This window comes from Myxine glutinosa, chromosome 6, assembly GCF_964187855.1.
Source record: "Myxine glutinosa chromosome 6, kmMyxGlut1.1, whole genome shotgun sequence".
In the NCBI taxonomy this organism is placed as follows: Eukaryota; Metazoa; Chordata; class Myxini; order Myxiniformes; family Myxinidae; genus Myxine; species Myxine glutinosa.
The window spans coordinates 42,442,379-42,458,600 of NC_136266.1; the positions used below are offsets into that span (position 1 = coordinate 42,442,379).

The 16,222-nt window shown below is 44.0% G+C and overlaps 1 non-coding gene across 1 annotated transcript; it reads left to right on the forward strand.

Annotated features, from left to right (window-relative positions):
- Nucleotides 1-14,401: 14,401 nt before the first annotated feature.
- TRNAI-AAU (transfer RNA isoleucine (anticodon AAU)) lies at nucleotides 14,402-14,475 on the forward strand. The gene has a single exon. It is a non-coding gene; the product is annotated as a tRNA-Ile (tRNA).
- The last annotated feature ends 1,747 nt before the right edge of the window (nucleotides 14,476-16,222 follow it).

Consider the following 16,222-nt stretch of genomic DNA (forward strand, 5'->3'; position numbering starts at 1 on the left):
AAAAAGTCAAACCTTTACATGGGGTGTACTTACTTTTTCACGTGACTGTATACATATATACAGACATGGCATTTAATATGGAAATTTTTTTTTTCTTGACTTGGGTTTCCTTTCTGAACTCAGAATATCAATCTGGTGAGTTTCTTTTACGCTTCGGTGATTTATTTGATAAAAGAACCATGTCACTGATTGTCTGTCGCAGCAAGAATTCAATAACAGGATTATATCACAGGTGGTGTGACAAAATGTATGGACAGGTACATTTGATGATTGTCTTCACAATCGGGTATATAAGTGTTGTTGCATTCTGTATTCGAGGAAAACAACTGCTGCACGTCTACAAAAGTTATTGCCGCTTCCTCTGGAGATGGTCCGTCAACTCGACAATGCTGTTTGTCATTGAGTGGTGGCTTTATGAAATTCTGGCATGAAACAGCGTGCTATTGCTCGGCAGTATGGCATCACTCAAGGTCCGGTGTCAAAGATCCCGAAACGAAATGCTCAGAGGGGTGTCCCTCCTCCAATATCGAGGCCAGGATGTCCCCGCAGAACCACAAGGAGGGATGATCGCCAGCTGCACCGGTTAGTCCGCAATGGCCATACCAAGTCAGCTAATCGGCTTAAGGATGAGTGGCAGCAACTGACAAATGTGCCTGTATCCAGTAGGCTAGTCAACCAATGACTGGTTCAAGCAGGCTATCATGCTAGGCGTCCCCTGAGAAAGCCACGCCTGACAAGACAACACCGCCAGCGCCGATTACAGTGGGCCAGAGAGCACCATCAATGACAGCCAGGACACTGGAATGACGTGATCTTCAGTGGCAAGTCTTGATTTCTTGATTTCCAAGATGGCCATGTCCGAGTGCGCAGACAAGTGCATGAAGCCTACAACGAAGATTGTATAGTGCCAAGAGTCCAAGCTGGAGGTGGTGGGGTGACCGTTTGGGCTGCTTTTCATGCAGGGGGCAAAACTTACCTGGTTGTTCTGAATGGAAACCTGAACCAGTTCAAGTACAGGGCCATTGTGGAAGAAACATTGCTTCCATTTGCTCGTGCAGCCTTTCGAGGAAACGTTGTCTTCCAAGATGACAATGCATGGCCTCATCGTGCTCGCATGATCCAACCCTTTCTTGCTGACCGTGGTGTAGAGCATATGGAGTGGCCTGCCATGTCCCCGCATATGAATCCGATAGAGAACTTGTGGGCAGAATTAACGCGTCAAATCGACCACTTGGACCAGCAGCCGACCTCTGTGCGTGAATTGCAGCAGGCCGTTGCCACTGCATGGCAAGCGATTCCTGTCCAAACCTTGGCAAATCTCGTGAACAGCATGCCTCAATGTGTACGTGCTCTCCTGAATGCTCGTGGGGGTTACACGACGTACTGAACTGTAATTTTACTGTCCGTAATCCCAGTTGTAATTTAACTTTTGTTTTTGTTAAAAAAAATTTGGCTAATGTGCAAAATAAAGAAATACTTCTGGAAAACGCACAGAAGTTTAACACAGTACTGTCCATGAATTGATTTCGATATCAGTTTTCATCACTTTCAAAGATCAATTTATTTGCTTCGAAATGTCAAATGTGGTTTTTGTTTCTTTCAAATGTCACATCAACAAAATCTAGAATAATTTCAACATAATTCCAATGAACTTTTGGTTCTAAGTCAACTTGAAAAGTAAGTTCACCCCCACAAAAAAATATTCCATATTAAATGCCAAGTCTGTATATACTTTGGGATCACTAAATTTCTCGCCCGTGGAAGTATCCTCCGCTGTCCCGTTGACTGGGTCCTGTGCAGGCCCACCCCGTCGAGGATCTAGAGGAATCTTCCCTCCGACCAACGTCCGCACACCTCCTGGATCTCCAGCTGCTTCATAGTCTGTATCTGCTGCACCCCAGGCTGCACTTGCCGTCATCACACCTGTGGGTGCACTCTTAACCACCACCACTTTTGCCTTTGCCCTGATTTTCCAAACTTCCAGACCCCACTCCTGGTACCAAGATTTGTTACCTGGTACACTCGGGCACACAAATTCACTCTGGGTTACTCACTTGAATAATTTTGCTGTCCAGTCGCAAAATTGAGACTTTGGCATTTTAACCAACACTTCGCAAAACAAAGTCACCGTCACATTGTGGTAACTTTACAAAGCAAAATCCTTGAAAAAATAAACAGGAATGGAGAAAACACAAAAGTAGGTAAAAGTGGGCAAAAGACAAAAGTAGGCAAAAGACAAAAGTAGGCAAAAGACAAAATTAGGCAAAAGACAAAATGGCGATGGCCTGACACAAAAGGAAAATAAACAATCCCTGGGTCAAAACCAACCTCCCGGCATGCACAAATCATCATCACAGAAAACAATAATCCACACAGATAACAATAATCCACACAGATAACAATAATCCACACAGATAACAATACTACACACAGATACCAATAATCCACACAGATACCAATAATCCACACAGATAACAATAATACACACAGATACCAATAATACACACAGATAACAATAATCCACACAGATTACAATAATCCACACAGATACCAATAATACACAAAGATATCAATAATACACACAGATAACAATAATACACACAGATAACAATCATACACACAGATAACAATAATACACACAGATAGCAATAATACACAGAGACAACAATAATACACACAGATAACAATAATCCACACAGATACCAATTTATCCACACAGATAACAATAATACACAAAGATAACAATAATACACACATATAACAATAATACACACAGATAACAATAAACCACACAGATAACAATAATCCACACAGATAACAATAATACACACAGATAACAATAATACAGACAGATAACAATAATACACACAGATATCAATAATACACCCAGATAACAATAATACACACAGATAACAATAATACACACAGATACCAATAATACACACAGAAAACAATAATCCACACAGATACCAATAATACACACAGATAGCAATAATACACCCATATATCAATAATACACCCAGATAACAATAATACACACAGATACCAATAATACAGACAGATAACAATAATACACACAGATATCAATAATACACCCAGATAACAATAATACACACAGATAACAATAATACACACAGATACCAATAATACACACAGAAAACAATAATCCACACAGATACCAATAATACACACAGATAGCAATAATACACACAGATAGCAATAATACACAAAGATACCAATAATACACACAGAAAACAATAATCCACACAGATAACAATAATACACACAGATAACAATAATCCACACAGATACCAATAATACACACAGATACCAATAATACACACAGATACCAATAATCCACACAGATACCAATAATCCACACAGATACCAATAATCCACACAGATAACAATAATACACACAGATAACAATAATCCACACAGATACCAATAATACACACAGAAAACAATAATCCACAAAGATAACAATAATACACACAGATAACAATAATCCACACAGATACCAATAATACACACAGAAAACAATAATCCACACAGATAACAATAATACACACAGATAACAATAATACACACAAATACCAATAATACACACAGATAACAATAATCCACACAGATACCAATAATACACACAGAAAACAATATTCCACAAAGATAACAATAATACACACAGATAACAATAATCTACACAGATACCAATAATACACACAGATAACAATAATCCACACAGATAACAATAATACACACAGATAACAATAATACACACAGATAACAATAATACACACAGATAACAATAATACACACAGATAACAATAATACACACAGATAACAATAATACACACAGATAACAATAATACACACAGATAACAATAATACACACAGATAACAATAATACACATAGATAACAATAATACACACAGATACCAATAATACACACAGATACCAATAATACACACAGATAACAATAATCCACACAGATAACAATAATACACACAGATAACAATAATCCACACAGATAACAATAATACACACAGATACCAATAATACTCACAGATACCAATAATACACACAGATAGCAATAATCCACACAGACAACAATAATACACAAAGATACCAATAATACTGTTACGGTCCGCGGTTAAGGATGTTGGTTTGCCGAGCGGAGGCCCCGCGACCTAACCGTTTCCCCGATTCACCCAAACGTTGGCCCGATCGCGCCACAGCTATTCAATGTGGAAAACTCTAAAGCGACCGAATACAAAGAGGAAGAAGAAGACGTACAGAAGAGTAACGGGGTTTATTATTTACACACACACAAGCAAAAAGAGCAGTCACGGTTATTTACAGGGGACATGAAAAAGCAGGTGACACAGTGCAAATTACTAGCTTATACAGACTTAATTGACTACCCAGGACAGAATGAACAGAACAAACTCACATACACGAATGGGGAAATTGCAGGCAGGATTGGCTGGAGAGGAGAGGAAGGTCCGGAGCTGGCAGCACGATCGGCGCGTTCGGCAGCCGCCGTCCCTTCGCGGCCCTGCTCAAAACTGCCGTCCAGGCCCCAAACGGCTGTTGAATGTTGTTGCTGCTGTGGACGCTGCCGCTGGCGAGCAAGGTGACGAATAGCAGGCTTTGTGCTTCCCTGGATGATCTCTGCTTTTGGACCTCACAACTCAGCTCTTGTCATAGCTCATCTCCTTCTCTCATCTGCTTGGGGAACGCCCCGCGGCGGGTTATATAGGCCCCGCCCCTCAACCTTCGCGAACGTCCTTGATGTTTCTCTCCACACCCTCTCCAAGTCCAACCCCTTGTTCGTGGTTGGTTGAGTGGGGCTGACTCACTCCTCCCCTCTATGACGAGGTGGGGACCCGCCTTTCTTCCCCAACCCTGCCTCGTGGCCAATGGCGGCAATTGTTGGTTGGCAATGCGAATGGCAATTGACGAAAGGGGAAATGGAGGTTTTTGGGAATGGGAATGAAGGGAATCTATCTTTTTCACTTGGTACAATGGAGTGTCATGTTAATGGAAGACAAGGCCTTAATCTAAAACACATAATAAAGATATAAGCTACTGAACAAGGGTTTTATCGTGTCCTTCAATGTGGTGTTTCATGGAATTAACTACCGGGACGCCCTTTTTACCTTTACACAACTCTGGAGGCAGGAGGGGCCATAATCAACAATGTTACACAGCAATTTCCAATTCAATACACACAATCAAAAACATACAATCCTCATATCCGCAACAATACACACAGATACCAATAATACACACAGATACCAATAATACACACATATAGCAATTATACACACAGATAACAATAATACACACAGATACCAATAATACACACAGGTGCCAATAATACACACAGATAACAATAATCCACAGAGATACCAATAATCCACACAGATACCAATAATACACACAGATACCAATAATCCACACAGATACCAATAATCCACACAGATACCAATAATCCACACAGATACCAATAATCCACACAGATACCAATAATCCACACAGATACCAATAATCCACACAGATACCAATAATCCACAGATACCAATAATCCACACAGATACCAATAATCCACAGAGATACCAATAATCCACACAGATACCAATAATCCACACAGATACCAATAATCCACACAGATACCAATAATCCACACAGATACCAATAATCCACAGAGATACCAATAATCCACACAGATACCAATAATACACACAGATACCAATAATCCACACAGATACCAATAATACACACAGATAACAATAATCCACAGAGATACCAATAATACACACAGATAACAATAATCTACAGAGATACCAATAATCCACACAGATGCCAATAATCTACAGAGATACCAATAATCCACACAGATACCAATAATCCACACAGATACCAATAATACACACAGGTGCCAATAATACACACAGATACCAATAATCCACACAGATACCAATAATCCACACAGATACCAATAATACACACAGATAACAATAATCCACACATATAACAATAATCCACACAGATAACAATAATCTAAACAGATAACAATAATCTAAACAGATAACAATAATCGAAACAGATAGCAATAATCCTCACTGGTAACAATAATGAAAACAGATAACAATAATCGAAACAGATTGTGTAAGTTTGTATTTGTAAATGCCCCGTTAGTTCCGTTGGTGGGAGCGAGGTGGTAATAACTCTGAGGTCGTGGGTTCGATCCCCATGCGGGCCATCTTCTTTTTGTTTCACCAGTCTCAGTGACGTAATCGGTTGGAGTGTATGCCAATGAGTGTGCCACGTTTGAATCGAGTAATATGAAAGACCCTAAAAATAGTACTTGCTGTTTCCTTGCTTGATGCATTTAAAATTGATTGATTATAATTTATTTTCCAAAGATTTATTGTTTAAAATTTATTGAAAATTTATTTATTAAAATTTATTGATTTCAATTTATTGAAAATTTTGTGAAAAACTGTTTGTGAAAATGTATTGATTAAAATTTCTTGAAAATGTATTAATTAAAATCCATTGATTCAATTCATTGAAAATTAATTGAAAATGTATTGAAAATTATTTATGAAAATGTATTGATTCAAATTAATTGAAAAGTTCTTGAATACTTGTTGATTAAAATGTATTGATTGAATTGATTGATTGCATTTCAAAGGGATGGTGAAACAACCAAAGGATGGGAATCGTTGTGCATGCTTGGTGGTCCTCACAGAGTCAGATGCTCCAGGTTCAAATCCAGATCCGGCCGAAGAGGATACAAAACGTAAACACTTCATCCTGGTGGAGATATCTCAGGCACCATACTGAGTGCAGTCCTAGTTTTTGTTATTATCTTTTTGTTTAGTTTTTACGGCGTAGCCCGGAAAGCAATGCCATTTAGAACAGCGTTAGTCTGTCTGTTTGTCCGCGCAAACGTACACCAATCAGATCTGAGGATCTGGTCACATGACAAGATGATGCGTTTAGTTACAATTACAGTTGTATATTTTACGAAAAGGAAATATAATAACCTCCTGTAGAGATGTTTTGTGGTCCAGTGGGTGCCGTAAGGTACGCAGGAGGTTTCAGAAATTCCTCAATACAATGATGATTTTGAAATGCGATTGAAACGCATCTTGCTCCCGAATCTGGAAATAAATAGATAATAATAATAATAATAATAAATTTATTTTGTATAGCGCTTTTCCAGAAGCCCAAAGGCGCTTTGACAGAGTGGCAAACATAATGCATAACAATACATGAAAACAACAATTGCAAAAAGACAAGAATCAATAGGGAAATATTTAAAGCAAAAGGAGGGAGAAGGAGAAGAGATAGTCAGGGGTTAAATGCTGTGGGTTGAATGTTGAATGCAGTGTTGAACAGGTGGGTCTTTAGTGATGTTTTGAATGTGGTGAGTGAGGAGGAGTCTCTGATGGTGTGAGGTAGTGAGTTCCAGAGGGTGGGAGCAGCGATGGAGAAGGCCCTGTCCCCCCAGGATCTGAATTTGGTCCGGATGGAGGGGGTCAGGAGGTTGGTACCAGCAGAGCGGAGGTTGCGGGTGGGAGTGTGTCTGGAGAGGAGGTCAGCCAGGTAGGATGGGGCCAGGTTATGGAGGGCTTTGTATGTCAAGAGGAGGATTTTGTACTGGATTCTCTGGGGGATGGGGAGCCAGTGAAGCTTGTAAAGGACGGGGGTGATGTGGTCACGGGTCCGGGAATGGGTGAGTAGACGGGCAGCGGAGTTCTGAATGTATTGGAGTTTATTGGTGATTTTTGAGGGTGAACCATAGAGGAGGCTATTGCAGTAGTCCAGACGGGAGGTGATGAAGGCGTGGATGAGGGTTTCTGCAGCCGTGGAGGAGAGGGATGAGCGGAGACGGGCAATGTTTTTCAGGTGAAAGAAGGCTGACTTTGTGATCTGTTTAGTGTATTTGTCGAAGGAAAGGGTTTGGTCAAAGATGACGCCAAGATTCCGGATGTGAGGGGAGGTGGATACTGGGATACCGTCGATGTTGAGGGCAAAGTTATGGGTGGATTTTGTGAGCGTTTTTGGGCCAATGATGATTATTTCAGATTTATCACAGTTAAGCTTGAGGAAGTTGATTTGAAGCCAGGATTTTATTTCAGTGATGCAGTTTGTCAGGATAGAGTGGGTGTCGGTGGAGACGGACTTGGTGGAGATGAAAAGCTGGATGTCATCGGCGAAGCAGTGGAATTGGAGACCATGACGGCGGATTAAGTGACCGAGCGGGGACAGGTAAAGGATGAAGAGGAGGGGGCCAAGAACTGAACCTTGGGGGACACCTTGGGGGAGGGGAGCAGTGGGGGATTTGCAGTTATTGATGGAGATGAACTGGCATCTGTCAGAGAGGTATGATTTAATCCAAGAGAGGGCAGTGCCGGTAACGTTAAAGGTGGATTCAAGTCGGGTGAGGAGGATAGTGTGATCGATGGTGTCAAAGGCAGCGCTGAGGTCGAGGAGGACGAGAATGTTGAGGTTGCCAGCGTCAGAGGAGAGGAGAAGGTCGTTGGTGATTTTGAGGAGAGCAGTTTCAGTACAGTGGTTGGAGCGGAATCCGGATTGGAATGTTTCATACAGGTTATTGGCAGAGAGATGATGTTTGAGTTGAGTGGCTACAGCGCGTTCCAAAACTTTTGACAGAAAGGGTAGGTTGGAGATGGGTCTGAAGTTGTTTAGGGTGTCAGGGTTTAGACCAGGTTTTTTTAGAATGGGGGTAACAGCAGCAATTTTGAGGGAAGGTGGGACGATGCCTGTAGACAGGGAGGAGTTTATTGTTGCAATGATAAGTGGAGAGAGAGCAGGGAGGGAGGCTTTGACAAAGCTGGAGGGGATGGGGTCAAGAGTGCAGGTGGCAGTTTTCATTCCTATGAGGAGTTCAGAGAGGTCAGTAGGGGAGATTGGGGAGAACCGAGACAGGGGATGGCAGGACAAGGGGGGGCAGGTGGTTGGAGGGGGAGCGGGTGCGGCGGTGGTCAAGCTGTTGTAGATGTTGTCAATTTTGCGTTGGAAGAAAGAGAGGAAGGAGATGCAGTTGTCTACTGTGAATGACTGGGTGGTGGTGTTCAGGGGGCGGAGGAGTTTGTTTATTGTCGAGAAGAGTGCTTTTGGGTTTCCGGAGCCAGAGTGGATAATTTGAGAGTAGTAGGCAGAGCGGGCGCGGGAGAGGGCATCTTTGTAGTGTTGTATGTGGTCCTTGTAGGCTTGGGAGTGAACTGTGAGACCCGTTTTATTGCGGAGTCTTTCAAGTTGGCGAGCACGAGTTTTCATCAGGTGGAGTTCAGGGGTAAACCAGGGAGCAGAATGGGTGAAAGAAACTGTTTTGGTTTTTACAGGTGCAAGCTGGTCAAGGCAGGAGGAGAGAGTGTGGTTGTAGTAGTCAGTGAGGTCGGAAGGGGTGTGGAGGTCAATGAAGGGAGAAGTGGACATTTTTTCAGAGAGGGTGGATGAGAATGAGGTAGGTGAAAGAGCGTTTAGCTTACGGAAGTTGATTTTGCGATAATGCCTTGGTGTTGGGGCGGGGATGTTGATGGTCAGAGTGATGGCTAAGTGGTCAGAGAGGGTGAGGTCGGAGCCATAGAGATGGTGCAAATTTAATCCAGTGGAGCAGACAAGGTCCAAAATGTGACCACGGATATGGGTAGGAAAGTCGACATGTTGAGTGAGGTTAAAGCAGGTGAGTAAATCAGTGAAGTCAGTGGTTATTGTGGAGTCAGTGGAGTCCATGTGGATATTGAAATCACCAAGGAGGAGGATTGAGGGGGAGAGGGAACATAGCTGGGTCAGAAAGTAGGAGAAGTCAGAAAGGAATGATGGGTGTGGTTTGGGAGGGCGGTAGATGACAGCCATGACTGACTGCGTGTGACCAGAGAGTTTTAAAGCCAGGTGTTCAAATGATGGAGCAGATGAGATGGAGATGAGGTTGGTCTTGATGTCTTGACGGTGGATAACGGCAATTCCACCACCTCGGCCCTCCGAGCGTGGTTTATTGACGTAGGAATATCCATTGGGTGTGGTGAGGTTAAGTGTGTAGTAGTCCAGAGGTTGTTGCCAGGTTTCGGTGAGACAGAGAAAGTCCAGTTTGTTATCCAGGATGTATTCGTTCAGGATGAGGCATTTGTTGTTGAGGGACCGGGTGTTGAACAGGGTGAGCTTGATGTTGTTTTGAACAGCAGGGATGAATTCAGGTGATTTAGCCAGGATTCGTAGGCAGGAGGTGCGATCGTGTGGGTTGCTGTGACCAGGTGCGCTGGGACGAAGAGTGAGAGTGCGCTGAGCCGACCAGAGGACGGGGATGGAGTGACCTGCCAGGGACAAACCAGTGATAGATGACGATGGTTTGCTGGTTTGATAATGTCTTAACATAATCATGATTTCACATTTTATACATAAATACAATTATGTTTGTGGGGGTATGTGATGACTACACATCGGATTTTTATGTGAAAAAAATATATATATTTTTTCACATAAAACGGCTTTTTTGTGCGCAAAACAATTATTTTGCTATTTTCGGAGAAAAAAAATATTTCGCCCTTTTTCGGGAAAAATAAAATAAAATGCCCTTTTTGGTCGAAAATGTCTGGCAACGCTAAAAAAAATTGGGGAATTTTTCGAAATTTTTAACTGCGATCGAAATTTTTAACTGCGATCGAAATTTTTAACTGCGATCGATCTCAAAAACAAAACGTTGCGTCCACTTGCGTGCGTTGCGTCCCCAGCGTGTACAGCAGTGAGGCGGTGTACTACAGTGAGAGAGTGTACACAAAGTGTGAACAAGTCTATCAAGATGAGTGCTGCTCTTCGTGACAAGTGGCTGAAGGAATTCAACGCTGGCGGCGATGGGGCCACCTTCAAGTACGTGTTGAGTGACACGGCTTTCTGTCGAGCTTGTGAAAAGACTTTCCGGGCGAAGCAGAAGTCTGAGCTGGCCCAACATGTCCGAGGAGACCGCCACAAGAGCAACTTGGCCTTGAAGAAGAAGAGGACGGTCATGCAAGCCACCATCGAGGAATTTGGTGGCGGAAAGAGGCACAAGTGCGACGCCGTGGCTCAGGAGCTGTGCCAGGCCATGCTGGCTGCTGGCATCCCATGGTCGAAATTGGAAAACCCTGCCCTCCGGTCGTTCCTGGAGAAGCACATCACTCTCCAGATCCCCGATGAAAGCTGGATTCGAAAGCACTACCTCGACAAGTGCTACGACGAGGCCTTGCCGGGGATCCGTGCCGACCTCGGACAGCAGCCCATCTGGCTGTCCGTCGACGAGACGACCGATTCGGCAGGTCGATATGTGGCCAACATCATCGCGGGACGCTTGTCCAAGGAGGGGTACTTTCGTCCCCACCTCGTCCAGTGCATGTTTCTGGAGGAGACCAACTCCGGGGAGATCGTGCGCGCAGTCAATGACACGCTGCGCTATCTTTGGCCTGATTTCAAGCCGGAGTGCCTCAAGGTCCTCGTCAGCGACGCCGCGGCCTATATGATTAAGGCCGGCCATGCCCTGAAGGAACTCTTCCCGGACTTGCTGCATGTGACTTGCATTGCCCACGCGCTCCACCGTGTCTGCGAGACAGTCCGAGAAATGTTCAAAGACGTCAACGACCTGATTGCCACGACGAAGAAGGTGTTCGTCAAAGCCCCGTCGCGTGTTGTCCTTTGGAAGGAGCAGCAGCCCAATCTTTCTCTCCCCCCGGAGCCCATTCTGACTCGGTGGGGGACGTGGATTGACGCCGCGGTGTTTTACGCCGAGCACTTCGAGGCCGTCAAGGACATTGTGGACCAGCTGAACGATGACGACGCGATGGCAATCCGGAGTGCCAAGGACCTGTTCGGAAAGGCGGACATCAAGCTCAGTTTGGTCTTCTTAAATGGCCACGTATCGTTCATCCCGAAGATCCTTAAGCAGCTGGAGGAGGCCGGCATGGAGCTGGTCAAGGCCTTCCAGCTCCTTGATCAGGCGAAGGAAGAGCTCGAAAAGATCCGAGGCTGCCGTAAGGAGATCCTGCTCACCAAGTTCAAGGCGGTGCTGCAGTGCAATCCCGACATTGGTGTGCTGAGGACAGTGGCTTTGATCCTGGATGGAGATCAGCACGGATCTGAGGTTGGTGTGCCAGCTGGAGTCAAGCTTGCCGACATCCCCCTCTTGAGGTACTGCCCCATCGTCAGCGTCGACGTGGAAAGGTCCTTCTCCGTCTACAGAAACGTCCTCACCGACCGCCGACACCGCCTCACCAAGGAGAACATTACCAAGATAATGATTTCAAACACCTACTTTAACCGTTCCTAAAAGGGTTCCTAAAAGGCAATCTTGTCAATTTCTTCTAGTCCTCTACTTATCAAACAATGCGGTTGCAATAAAGGTACCTGAGCGTCATTTTTTACCTGTTTACTAGCCCAGAGTGCTTAATGTTGTGCAGGAAAAAGCTTACCATTTTTTGTTCTTTTTTTGACTGATTTCTGAAAAACTTGGTAATAATAAAAAAGGAATAAAACGGGGGAAAAAAATATTTCGGGATTTTTTCACATAAAAAAAAAAAAATTCCGCTTTTCAAAACATAAAAGGCCTATTTTCTTAACATTAAAATCCGTAGTCTAGTGATGACATACCATGGTGGAGATAGAACTGTGTAGGGCAGCATAAGGACCGCGTGCGAGTTGGAAGCCAATCTCGATGTATTTAAGGAGAAAACTGTGAGCTTAAGATCATTTACATGTCTTCACACAGGGGGTGGAGCTTGTGTTAACTCGGTTGGGTTAAGATTATTTTCTCCGGTATGTGATTGCCTCCTGCAGCTTTTCCAAGACGTTTTTTATATCTCCAAGGTCAGCCATGCAAAATGCGCCATGAAGCACCAACAACCGACATAACTTCCGACAGAAACCTGAACATTCCAGTGCAGACTGAAGCCCACCTCCAACGAAATGTTAATGAACAATTAACCCCACCCACCAATCGAGTGAGGAAAAAGGCCACACCCGAAGTTCACCATTGGTTGAGCCCGACCATGGGGCGATTCAGTGGAATTCACCGATCGTTCGGGGTGAAGTCAGAGCGACAAGAAGGAAGAATAAGCGGGCAGTCTCTCTCTCGTGCTGGCTTTCGGCTGCGGCGGTCACTTCATCTCGTGTGCGCTCGTGCCGAGAACTGTTCAGAGCTCAGAGTCCCTTTACAACGTTGGAGCCAGGGGTGTTGTTTGTCGCTGGTGTTTTTTGGGGGAGGTAGAGCCACGTCACATTTCGGAGGGAAACGAGAGTGAAAGAGGACCGGCCGCACGAACCCCATCTTGTTTGTGGTGACGCAGAGAGGAACTTCGCGCCATCTTGTGCGTTTCCAGTGCGAGCAGATTTAGGCCTCCTTGGGTGGCCGACTTCATTGGGTGATCTCGTTGGAGCAAAGCTGAGAGACGGCCGGCTTTAAAACATTTTTTTTCCTGATCTTTCCCCTTGTCCCTTTTCGTTTCTTCGTGGAGACGTCTCAAATTAGGATTTAGTTTACCTCACCTTTCATTTTTTTAATCCCATGAATTCATTTCATTAAATTTGTTTTTGTGGCATATTTCATTTGTTGTGTTATTTATTTGTTCTGTGGGTTTCAGATAAAACCCCGTGAGCTACGTGCAGGTAAGCACCTCGCCCCTTCAGTCCCACGCACCCCCATCAAATTACCGCCAAGATTTCGGCCATTTGCCTCGGCAATTAAGGACCGTTCGGCTATCCGTTCAAGGCTGGTGTTCATCCGCCACGGAATTGACAATACCATAGTATTAATTTGTGATTGGAATAATGAATGTTGCTGTTTGGAAAAAATAGAGAGAAATTTAGTTCAAAGCAGAATGAGGAAATGACGTAAGGGTTTCCCATCCGTGGCATTCGCGGATTCCCGATTTGCAGTTTCACCATTGACTGGTCAAAGCAACATTCACACTGGTTCCGTTTTGTGTCTAAGTCCTTCACGAACCTGCTGTCAATACCTGAAGTTCGACTCTAGGTGGCACAGGACTGTGGAATTTATTGGTTCATCGTTTTTATTTGTATTGTGTAATCTTGTAGGATTGTTTGTCAAGATATCTCAAAAAGTTTTTGACAACCTGCAGCAAAACTTGGTCGATGAGTTGGGTAGTTGACAACAACAAGTGGATTTGAGTTTGGTTCGGGTCCAAATCCTGATCTGAACTATCATGGGGATACAAAACGTAGTCTGTCCATCCTGCATGTAAATTTTCCCACGGTAATTGGGGTGGAGAGGTGGGGCGTTTGTTTGGGGTTAGCTGAAAAATTACTCTCACTTGCAGCACGTGTTGGAGTCTTGGGTGGTGGATGTGACACCGCATTGTGTAATTGCATGTTTGTAAATGGCCGGTTAGCTCAGTTGGTTAGAGCGTGGTGCTAATAACGCCAAGGTCGTGGGTTCGATCCCCATACGGGCCATCTTCTTTTTGTTTCACCAGACTCAGTGACATGATTGGTTGGAGCGTTTGCTCTTGAATGTGCCAGGTTTGATGAGAGTCATATGAAAGACTTTTAAAATAGTACTTGCTGTTTCCTTGCTTGTTGCATAGAAAATTGATTGATTATAATTTATTAATCCCAAATAAATTTTTTTGAATTGATTGAAAATGTATTAATTAAAATCCATTGATTAAATTCATTGAAAATGTATTGAAAAATTATTTTTGAAAATTTATTGATGAAAATTAATTGAAAAGTTCTTGAATATTTATTTATTAAAATTTATTGATTGAATTGATTGATTGCATTTGAAAGGGATAGCGAAACAACCAAAGGATGGAAACCGTTGTGTCTGCTTGGTGGTCCTCAGAGAGTCAGCTGTTTTATGGTCCAGCAGTTGCCGTATGGGAGGTGGGAAGGATGTTTCATAAATTCCTCAACACAATTATGATTGTGAAATGCGATCGACATGGATTTTGCTCCAGAATCTGGAAGTAAACAGATGATGATGGTTCGCTGGTTTGATAATGTCTTAACTCATTCGTTCTCATTCGTTTATTCATTCTTATTCGTTCGTTCGTTCTTCGACCACGTGTTTCTCCCCCATTTCCCCAGATAGTTTTCACTCATTAACCTTCAATGTTTACACTTTCCCCTCAAGTTATGTATTCCGTCATATTTTATAACACCTTTTTATTCTTCTTCTTTAAAAGGCTGCTTTCGACTTGCTCACCAAATCAATTCATCCCAAAAAAAATATCCATCTCCTATAGTGCCTTTGTTCTACATTCCCTAAACTCTCCTGCACTCCATCCTCCATCCAGCGTCCTTAAACGTATTTTTAACTCGAAGGTCACAAGAAACTCATTTTGCAATAAATGTTCGTTTCCCATAAATCGTACACTTTCAAAAATCCAATCTCACCCCTCCCCTCCAAATCTTCCCCATAACCCCTCCCCTCCAAATCTTCCCCATCACCCCTCCCCTCCAAATCTTCCCCATCACCCATCCCTTTCAAATCTCCCCCCTTGCCCCCTCCCTCCTAAACTACCCCCTCACCCCTCCCCGCCAAGACGCCCCCTCGCCCCTCCCCTCCTAGACTCCTGCCTCACCCCTCCCCTCCAAATCTCCCCCATATCCCATCCCTTTCAAATCCCTCCCCTTGTCCCTTCCCTCCCAAACTCCCCCCTCACCCCTCCCCTTCAAATCTCCCCACCCTCATTGCTTCTCAATTTCCCCCCGCTCACTCCCCCTCCTCAAAGCGTCCTCCCCGCTTCTTCCCCCTTCAAACTCTCACCTCCATCTCCCCCAACCTTCTGCCTCGCTCTTCCCCCTCCTCAAATAACACCTCATTGTGGCTCACCCAATCACCATCAAACCTTTTGTCCGCCCCATCCTTCCCTTTCTCCGAGCTATTCTGAAATCTCTGACACACCTTCAACAGCTCTCCCTACCTCTTCCACCTCTTCCACATCTTACCCTACCCCTCCTCCCCCCTGTTCTGTATCTGATGCTCCCCCTTCCTCTTCATTAACGGTATGGACCTCAAACATCCGGGGCCTTCTTTCAAACTTAACCGATCTCTCCATACAGGTTGCTTCTGTCAAACCAGACGTGATCTGCTTAACAGAAACTTTCCTCCTTTATGATGTCTCTGATTCCATAGTATCTCTCCCGGGCTACTCCCTCCTCCGGTATGATAGACCTGAGCCTCGTCCTGGAGGCG